Here is a 10,279-nt window from a genome sequence, read left to right as displayed (position 1 = left end):
TTTTGCCTGTTAGTTAACTATAATTTAGACCAACAAGTTACTTACTACAATCCGCATTATAAACTCTCCAGACAAAGATGTCTGTATAATGTGTAAAAGAATGTAATATTTACATTTAAATTGAAAAGAACTAAGAAATCAAGAGTAATAACGAATAAATTGAAACCTTATACCGAAGACAAACACCTAAAGACATTATTTCTTTAGTCTCTAGGAAACCAATATTTTTAAAATGCATTATCACCGAGACAATAATTTACGAATACTGCATGCTAATAAGTAATTACCGAAATGTTACTAAAAAGTTGACTACAAGTACTATATGAGAACAAGCCAGCAATTCTTCGAAAGGTCTTGCAAAAATGATGCGAAACCAATAATCGTAAACATCACGGAATACTCAAAAGTTTAATCACAATAGCAGAAGATGTAAGTATACTGGGCCTCATATCGCTCTCAAATGCCGTGTGACAACAAATGATAATGTGAAAAATAAAATCATGAATTGTAAAGATATCTTTTAATCGTGATTTTCAAATCGAAAGGTTTGTCTGTTTTTATACTTTATACAACTCTGAACCTACTTCTGGTCAAGTCTCTATTTTTTTCTTTCTACTAGTATATTTGTAGTCAAATTTAGTGCAGGCAAGAGATGATAGCATTTAAACCTGAGCCACTCAAAGTTCTCACTCTCCCGTATGCAGCTATATCTACAGTCAGGTTGCATTACAACAAAATAGCCAAAGGCATCCAAATCTGGAGCACTCAGCAATTATACTCGTATTAGAGTTCAATGCTATATCAGCGAATATTAACAATACCACTTTAATCACTACTTTCGACTATAGACAAAATACTATCAATATAAAAACTCTCGGAGATACAAATTCCAATATCTGTCGGAATTTTGATTATTCGATTTTTATTAATATATATAATATTTTATAAATTATTTATATTATTTTTATTAATATTATTTTATTATTTATATTTATTTATATTAGTAGAAATACTAATATTTTTGCTGCAACTAATACACCCTAGTCTGAGTAATACAAGTGCCTCTCTTAAATATTCAATAATTTTTATTCAAAATATTTTTAAATCTTCAAAATATCTCCACTAAACCTCTTAAGGACCGAATTTTCTCAAATTTGTATATATTGCATATTTTGAAAATATTCTTGTAGGAGCCAAAGCTAAATCTGCTTTGCCTTCGAAATCAAATCAAGCACGAAGAAGTGCAGTCAGCCAGGCAGTCACTTAAAGCACTTAACTTACTTGCAAGTTTTTGTTTAAAATATTATTTTCTGTTATGCACACGAGATCTGGCATTTCCGTTTTATATTATAATAAAATTCGAATTTTCTTTTTTTCAGTTAACAAGGCTTAATAAAAAATCTAAAAATGATTTTTCTACTATTTTAGATTTGATTTATCTTAATATAAAGATATCAGCAACAAATACATATTATACATACAGAAAAGTATTACAGTTAAACTTTTTGTCATTGCTTCTACTGCATATGCATATGTACATGTATATATATATATATATATGTATATATATAACTGACAGAGTATTGCTCCTGCTTTACGCTGAAACTTTTACGATTTTTAAAATGCAAACTGATCACAAACACCTGTCAAATATTGTACTTACAAGAGAAATAAATTGAGTTAAAGATACATTTCAATACGTCATTTGACTTTAAATGCCTGTCAGTTAAACTTTGAATAGAAAATTCTATTGTATGCTTACTGCACTTTAAGACGTTCAATATGCAAGGAAGGATTTACATAGAAAACAATGCAGTTATATGGTTTCACAAAAAATTTTATATTGAACTGTCAATGCAAGTAATTTAATAGTTGATATATATCATTTTTATTTCTTTTAGTTTTGAAAAGACCAAAAAAAAATTTCCATCCCTTTTCTATTAAATTTAAATATTAATGAAAAAAATTTAAACAAAGAATTTCTTTTCACAGTGTAACAAAAGGAAACTTAATACAAAAATTTTTGTACAACTTCGTTAATTTTATTACAATCAAAACGTAATAAAGTAGAAAAACAAATGCTCTACAAATTCTTTAATTCCAAGTTTTTAATTTAAATGTCCTAATTTGAAGGTGCATAGTGCTCGTAATCCCATTGGCAGCCACTTAGTCCCCTTGATTATGCCAACTAATTAACTGCCATCACTTAATATTATTCTCTTGGGTCACTTTGCGTTCATTGTTACTCCCATTGTGGTCACCAGCATCAACAATATCATCATCCTGCCCAACTACTCAACTGCTATACCAACAGAAGCACCATAGCACCCAGAAATATTTCAGCTCGGTTTTAGTTCAGTGTAATTTACTTTCCATTGTTTGCACTTTAGCCATTTTATTTCACAATGTTACCTGCTTTATTGTTTCTTTATTTTTATTTATTGTTTTCTGTACTTTGTTCCTTATTTTTTATTTGTGTTATTGTTACTTTTGTTATTCTTTCATTGTTTATAATGTTTCTCTTTTTGTTGTTTTGTTTTCGTGTTGTGTAGTTTTAAGTTTGCTGCTACTGGTATTTTTTTTTGTACTAGTTTTTTCTTTCATTATGTTGACCTGTTTTGCTGTAAATTTTCTTTTATCCTTTAAAAATATACAAAAAAATAACAAAATGTAATACAAAATGAAGCGGTATAAATGGTTCAATAAAGTACGCTACATACTTTAGAATTATAGGTTAGATTTTTTTTAACAGAAATATGCATATTCCATATACTTGTTTTAAGAACCAAAGAACTCATATATAGAACTCATATATAGTAGAAATATGAGATAATATGTCTGTTCCACGAGCTACTCGTAGTAACTTTGAATAACACTCTGAATGAGAGCATCTGAGAGAGCATAACATCCCTGTTGAAATTTAAAAAAGTTACGCAGACTTCGTTAGTTAGTTAGTTGTGGTGGAGGGAGAACGAGTCCTCCTCAGTTAGCTTAACAGCCGTTTTGTATCAACAAAAACCTCGTACTAGAGAGAAGGTCAGATTAGAACCAGCCAGAGGCTTTTACAAAGGCAAGAATCTGGCTGATGCTGGAGATATCCCCGAGTAAATTCAAGAATCGGGCCCCTAGAAACTTAAACCCAGTTCTGTTCATTTCTTCGAGAGTACACAGACTTCACTCGTACATAAATTTCTAGTGAGGAACTTATAAATTCTAACAAAAAATTTACTGAAAAATATATAATTCAAAAAAAGAGTAGCTAAAGGAACTTTCTTATATATTTGATATCAAGTAGTAATTAAATAAAATAATGACAGATCATAGTCCAGTCATACACTGGACTTTTGATTGGTTAGTTATATTGGCGGCAAAGTTCTTCCTTCTATTCATATAAGCGTCGTTTTGTTGTATCAAATCCGGTCATGACAAGCTTTATTTCAAAATTAAGTTGAACAATAAATTATATTTTTTAAGGGCTAATAAATAAACTAATAAATGTTCACGGACTTCCTTAAAGGAAGGTCGCAATTTTGCTAAGGTTCGGATTTGCAAAAATTTACTTTTTTCATTTTTTTTCATTTTCATTTTCATTTTATATAATATTGTGTTGTATATTGTATTAGCTCTCACTGAAAAATAGCATGTTAGCACTGCTACGAATTTTATTACTATTTTACCTGTGCCTAATACCTTTTCTCTACCCTTCTCGCAGATGTGTAATTTCTATATTAACTTCGATCTTGGTAGATTGTACCTTAACCATCCTAGTTTGATTTTCTCGCAGACCATTATATTGTAATTTTCATTTAAAACCAGACTGTAGTGCACCAAAAAATTAAACAGGGTGTAAAAGTAACACCGCATAATGAAATACATAACACTTTCTTTACGGATACTTAAAACTATTTTTAGCAATATTCATTTTATATCACCTTAGAATATATCATTATATTATTATTATTAGTAATATAATTCTTGAACTTTCAAATATATATTGAAAAGAAGACTATCTTGGTACCAACCAACTAGTTGGCTATATTAAAAGATATTATAAATATATATTTTCATATTTTAGTTACCTAATCTCTTTTATGTTCATTTTAAAGCTGATAGTACTATATTCATTTAACATTTGATAAGTATTAGAAACTAAGATTTAATTTCTGAATCTCAATTTTACAGTTGTTTACTGAAAAAAAAAATCTCACAAAATAAAACATATTTTTGACCATACTACTACATATTAACGACGAGCATTTCTACATTCGTACTATATTTCAATTTTAATTTCAATCTCAATTTTACATGTTATTTACTGAAAAGTATCTCACAAAATAATAAATTTTTTTGATCATACTACTACATATTAGTGACGAGCATTTCTACATTCGTACTATATCTGAATGCACTATATATTTGATTTTTCACAATTAATTGCCTCAAATCTTACATAGCATCACAATGAGATAAAGTCGATTGTTCTGAACTTTATTTCGTACTGCAAAACGAGTATCCTTCATTTGTTAACTTTTTCATAGTAGAAGACAACTCACAGGCGGTAAATTAAAAACAAAAAACAAGTTAGTGTCAGTAGAATTATAGCTTTTACCTGACATTTTCTTCCTGTTACACAGCATTCTCTTGAGTATTGTTAACTTGACAAATTAAGGAAATGCAATTTACTGTATATTCCGCTATGCAGTTGAACAATATTCAGCCCAGTAACAATAGAAATCAACTTTAAACCTAATTGACAACAAGAACAAATCCCTTAATTTCTTATGGAAAGTCTTACTTTAATTCAAAAAAAAGGAATAAAAACAAAAAAAAAATATTTCTTTTTTGAAATAAATTTTGATTAAATTTACTTAAACGTCAGCAAGTTTACAACTTTGGCAGTTAAAAGCGTATAAAGAAATCTAAACATTTTAAAACTAGCTAAAATGGCAACAGTGCATCGCACACTTAGCATACGTTCTTTCCCTTATTCAAGGTTTAGCATAACACAAATAACTTGACGCAGACATCAGTTACATTTTTACTTGGAAAAATTTCTTTGGTGTTCTATGTTCTGTGTTCGCTGTTCGGTGTTCAGTGTTCAGTGTTCATATCAACAATCAAAGTCAAGGAAGTGCACTAATCCAAACGCTTCTAGTAGTTCACAACACGTCAACAATCACACACAAATTCAATTCAATTGCAATCTAACCTATATAAACAAAAACATAAGAAACACACAAAAAAACCAACATAATATAAAATAAAGTAAAATAAAATAAAATAAAAGAAAATAAAATAAAAGAAAAACATATAAAAAAGAAAAGTAAGCAAAGTAAAAGGTACTGAAGTAAAATGAAAGTTTGGAGAAATGCAACATTTTCTTGAAGAATTTTCAACTTCCGGTAAAAGAGTTTTGCATGCAAAACATGTGTCCAATTTTAAGCTGCAAATGAAAATAAAGCAATGAATTTTTTACAACAAATACAAACATATACAGGACATATGTATCTGTGTGTATGTGTATAGTTGTATTGGTGTTTGTGGCTAATATTGTGAGTGCTTGCTCGACATGCTTCGTTGACCAAATTTAATAGAAAATATTTGAGTGGAAAACCAAAAATAATATGTAAAATAAATTGTAAAATAAAGCTACGAAAAGAACAACAAAAAGCACACAACTCAAATGTATATTGGTACATTTTCTTTATGTTGAAAAATCATGCATATATGTTGTACTACTAAGGGACACGCACAAACATACATCAAGCACACACACAAAAACTCGCATACGTTACTCATACGCCACCGAACACAATTCAATTTATTTGATACCTTGAAATGCAATTGCTTTACATTTCAGTACTGCAATTTTTTCTTTTTTTTTTTGTTTTTTTCTATTTTTTTTTTGATTTTGGGATTTATATTTTATTTATTGTTATTGTTCGTGGGTCAAATGTTGTATGCATAACAGTTGATATGTTTCGTATTTCATCAAACCAATCGTATCAATGTACAACCTTTTGGAAATTGAATTTAAAATTAATTTGAAATCAACGCTTGTTCCATTTCAACAAGTAATTTTTTCCCCTTTTCTGAAAACAAAAAAACAAAACCCATGCCTTTTTTTCTTCAATGTCATACACTACACTACACTACACTAAGTATTGATCTATTAAAAAAGTATATCTACCCTTTCTGCTATTGACATACTTGTTACATTTTTCTCCGTCGATCGAAATTCAAAAATTGAACTGAAAACCTTTTTATTTACATGCATTTCAATTCATTTTTCGAGGTCTTTTTTTGTGTATAAAACTCAATATCTACAAGAGTTTCATTCAATTTGTAAAAATTGAGTGAATGAAAAAGTCGTGTCCATAATATAATTAATTTTTTTAGGCAAATGTTTTGCAGAAAATTAATCCAAATTATTTAATTATTTAATTTCTTTTTTTAATCAAATTTGTTAAACCTTTAAATTCATCAACAAAAATAATTTTTTATTTTTAAAATAACCAAAATAAGCAATCGCCAATTAAATGCATGGTATATTCATGTTTTGTATATTGAAAGCTGAAACATATTTACCCTCCGATATAATTATTTTCTTAAATGAATCAAGCATAATATACAAAGTATTTTTAAATAAAAAAGATTAATAAAAATAAACCTCAACAAATATGCCATATAGCAACTATATTTTTGAGAAATAATCATTTCTAAAAATTGACTTCCATGTGACTTTCTATGGTTTTTCATATTGTACATAAAATTCATACTTATCATACTTATGGGTAAACCACCCATTGTTCGCCAATATGTCAAAAGCGGTCAATCAATAAAAATTGACATAGAATCTTAAAAAATTAATTGATAGAACTTTTCTAACAACTTTAAAAGTCAATTGACGCAAAAATATAATTGTTAATAACATCAATAATTATTTAGAACCAATTCTAAATAGAATTGATTCTACCGGGTATTGCGTATTTTATATCAACCTTCTACTCTGTTTGAAAATTGAAAATTGAAAAACTTCACTACTAGCAGAATGATAATAATGATCGCCAAGTTAAGGAATACCTTACCCTCTTATATAAAAAAAAATGTTTTTCCAACAGGACAACTCGAATTAAGATGACTAGCCAGTGGCTTCTTAATCAACATAGTAGCCAAAGAATATATAATAATAATTATTGATATATAAGAAATATTTTTTCATTTATAATTTTTTCCTCAACAAGTCAACAACAGAGATTTTATTCCCATAAGCTAATATCTTAAATAAATATTTTATCTTTCACTAATTACAATCATTTTCAACACATATTTTCGATATTGTTAATTACACGTTTATAGTTGATTCTGCTTTTTTATACAAGGGTAAGTTCGTAACTTTCAATTTCTTACAAATACATTTTAATTTCTTATTCGCAGGCATGGATAATTTTGACAAATTGGAAGACTTAAAGGAACACCAATTCACTGAAGAAGACGTTGCAGACATGCGAAATATATTTGAAAATTGTGGATCTGATGATGAAATTCAGACACAATCTTTGGGTGTGGCTTTTGCAGGTGTGGGTTTAAAAACTACTGTAGCTGAAACAGAATCGCTAATTGTTAAAATCGAAGACCTTGGCCACAACACCTTGACATTTTCTCTCTTTCTAAAGGTTCTTTGGCATGGTGTATGTCAGCAGTTAGAAGAGCGACGGAAGTTCTTAGAGGAGTTCAAAACTTTTGATACAGAAGGTACTGGATATATAACTGTTGAACAGATACACGAAATAATTGCATTATATGCACCCAACTGTACAAATGAGGAAATGCATTATATAGTTAGTTTGTTTAATATCAAAGATGGTAAATGTAATTATATCGAATTTATAGAGAGTGGTATATATAAAGATGTGCTAAGTTCTTCTAATACCCAATAGCAATGCACTTAGATCCGATAAACAATCTAGTCTTCATATTTTTAAAATCATGTTTATATTTTTAATTATAATTGAATAAAATGTTCGTTAATGTTAATTGTAGCACTTTTATCAATTCATTTAATATTATTATTAAAATTATAGGTAACTGTTTAAGAAAATAAAATGATAACCTCTTAATAATTTATATTAAGGATTTTCGTGTGATATCCAATACGGTTATTCTTTTAATAGTCAAGCTTATTGTATTAGTCACATCATTCAATATCATGATAACCATATACCGAAAAAGTACGTTTAATTTCAGCTATTCTTATATTTACAATTCTGATTGTAATGTGATACTATAATGAATAACAAATATATCGCTCATACTCATATGAATAGTTTCTGAACACTTTCACTTGTCTTTATTAATAATAAAGTCAATAACGTTTTTTTTTTATGTCCTTTAAGAATTTCAGAATGCTCCTTCTAGCTTTTTACACCAATCATCAAAAGAATGTTTCATGTACGATAGTATTTGCTATTGGAAAAAAATATCGAGTATTCATTTATATTGAAACATTCTTATCTATGTGCCTTGGGAGCTACTAAGTTGAATAAGTTATAATTCTCATAAAGTTTGATTATATTGAAAAGTAAATAACAAAGTTTTTAATATTTCATGTATGATTAATTTAATATATTTTGAAAACATTATTAAATTTTGTGTACTATTCATACATTATTTCAGTCAATACATTATTTCTAGACAATCTACAACTGTAATATGCACATGCAATATCAATTACTGTGTAATGTATAATAAATATATAATAAAATAAATATATAAAAAATGTATATTATTAGGAATAAATTGTATAAGTTCTTTTAAGTGACCTACACTATTCTGTTTTCAGTGCATATTATTATCCTTTAATTCTAAAAACTTTTAGTTCCTAATATACATGAATGAGTGCAAGTTGAGCTAAATTAAATTTTTATTTTTTTGGTAATATAAAAGTTTTTATATTGAATTTAGTAACGTGACTAATCGACAAATTGATGTTAACTGAATTTTAAGATTTTTTGAACAACAATTTTATTTTTACACATTCTATGCTAGTGCATTTGTACGTAGAAATGAACTCATGCAAATCAAAAGTTTTATTTGAAAACAGATTTTATATAGAATTTATGCAAGTGTTTTTGCCAAACTTTCAAGTAGAAGGCATGTTCTCTGGAATCTGTACGAAGTGTTAGTAAAAAATGTTAAAATAAATATTTTATAATGTCACTTTTCTGTCAGTGAAGTGATAACTAACTTTTAAAAAACATATTATTTAATTTATAAGTAACTTCGAAAAGAAATACTTTAGAGTGATAAACTTAGTTAAAATTATTTATATTTTTTGCTACGAAGTGAATCAATACAAGCAGTAACTAATATAGTTTTCTTTTCATCTCAAAAATCTAATATGCTCTTGTTATTAATATAAAGTATAAAAACGATAAAAGAAATTCATATTAAGCCATAATAAAAAAAATATCTAATGCAATTAATATTGCTATTTAGAAAAATTCTATTTGAACTAGTAATAATCGAATATCCGAGCTGAATATTTGTCTGCTCACCGACCACATTTTTGCACTGCAATCACATGCAGTTATCACACTTACATCAACTATGCATAGCCCCAATACTGACAGAAAATGTAGTCGTACACATTTATGTCTATTTTCTACGTCACTGCATATTACTATCCCAAAATGTGTTTGTTTGCATGTTTTTACTATTAGTTTAATCACTCGTTTTATCGGCACTTACCATTATACTCTCGTTTAATTGTTACTGTTCTAAGTCACATAGTAACCTTACTTACAGGGTGTTTCAAGAAAATCAAGCGAACATATTTAATAACAAAAATATTTAAAGTACCTGAAGGAAGTATGTTTTAATTCCAAGAAAACAGAAAATATAATCGTCCACACCGGAGCTTAACAATTCAAAAGCATTAAGTACTTAAAGAATTCTTTAGCTACATTAACAACATAAAACGATAGTGTAATAAGCTCAGTAATCACAAATGACCAAATTCAATATCGTTATATACTATTATTGAGTATGGGTGCTGGACTTTGTCGATACACCAGAACCTATCAACTATATTATAATGTACTGTTCCACAACAAAATTACTGTGGTTGTAAATAATGGCTATATAAATAATATGTAGATTATTATTTTGAAAATGACAAATACTTATTTTTTTGACTATTACCGTAGCTAATATAATAAATTACAAAGACTGCATAAGACTCGATATGTAAACGATTACATATTCATACTTCAGCAGA

The 10,279-nt window shown here is 27.8% G+C and overlaps 1 protein-coding gene across 1 annotated transcript in view; it reads right to left on the bottom strand.

The window, feature by feature from the left end:
* Nucleotides 1-10,279, bottom strand: part of LOC119667029 (cell wall protein DAN4-like) — a 299,435-nt gene that overhangs the window by 165,584 nt on the left and 123,572 nt on the right. The gene's annotated exons all lie outside the window — the stretch shown is intronic.

This window comes from Teleopsis dalmanni, chromosome 1, assembly GCF_002237135.1.
Source record: "Teleopsis dalmanni isolate 2A chromosome 1, ASM223713v2, whole genome shotgun sequence".
Taxonomy (NCBI): domain Eukaryota; kingdom Metazoa; phylum Arthropoda; class Insecta; order Diptera; family Diopsidae; genus Teleopsis; species Teleopsis dalmanni.
The sequence above is the reverse complement of the archived record's forward strand: the minus strand, read 5'-3'. Positions and strand labels throughout refer to the sequence as shown.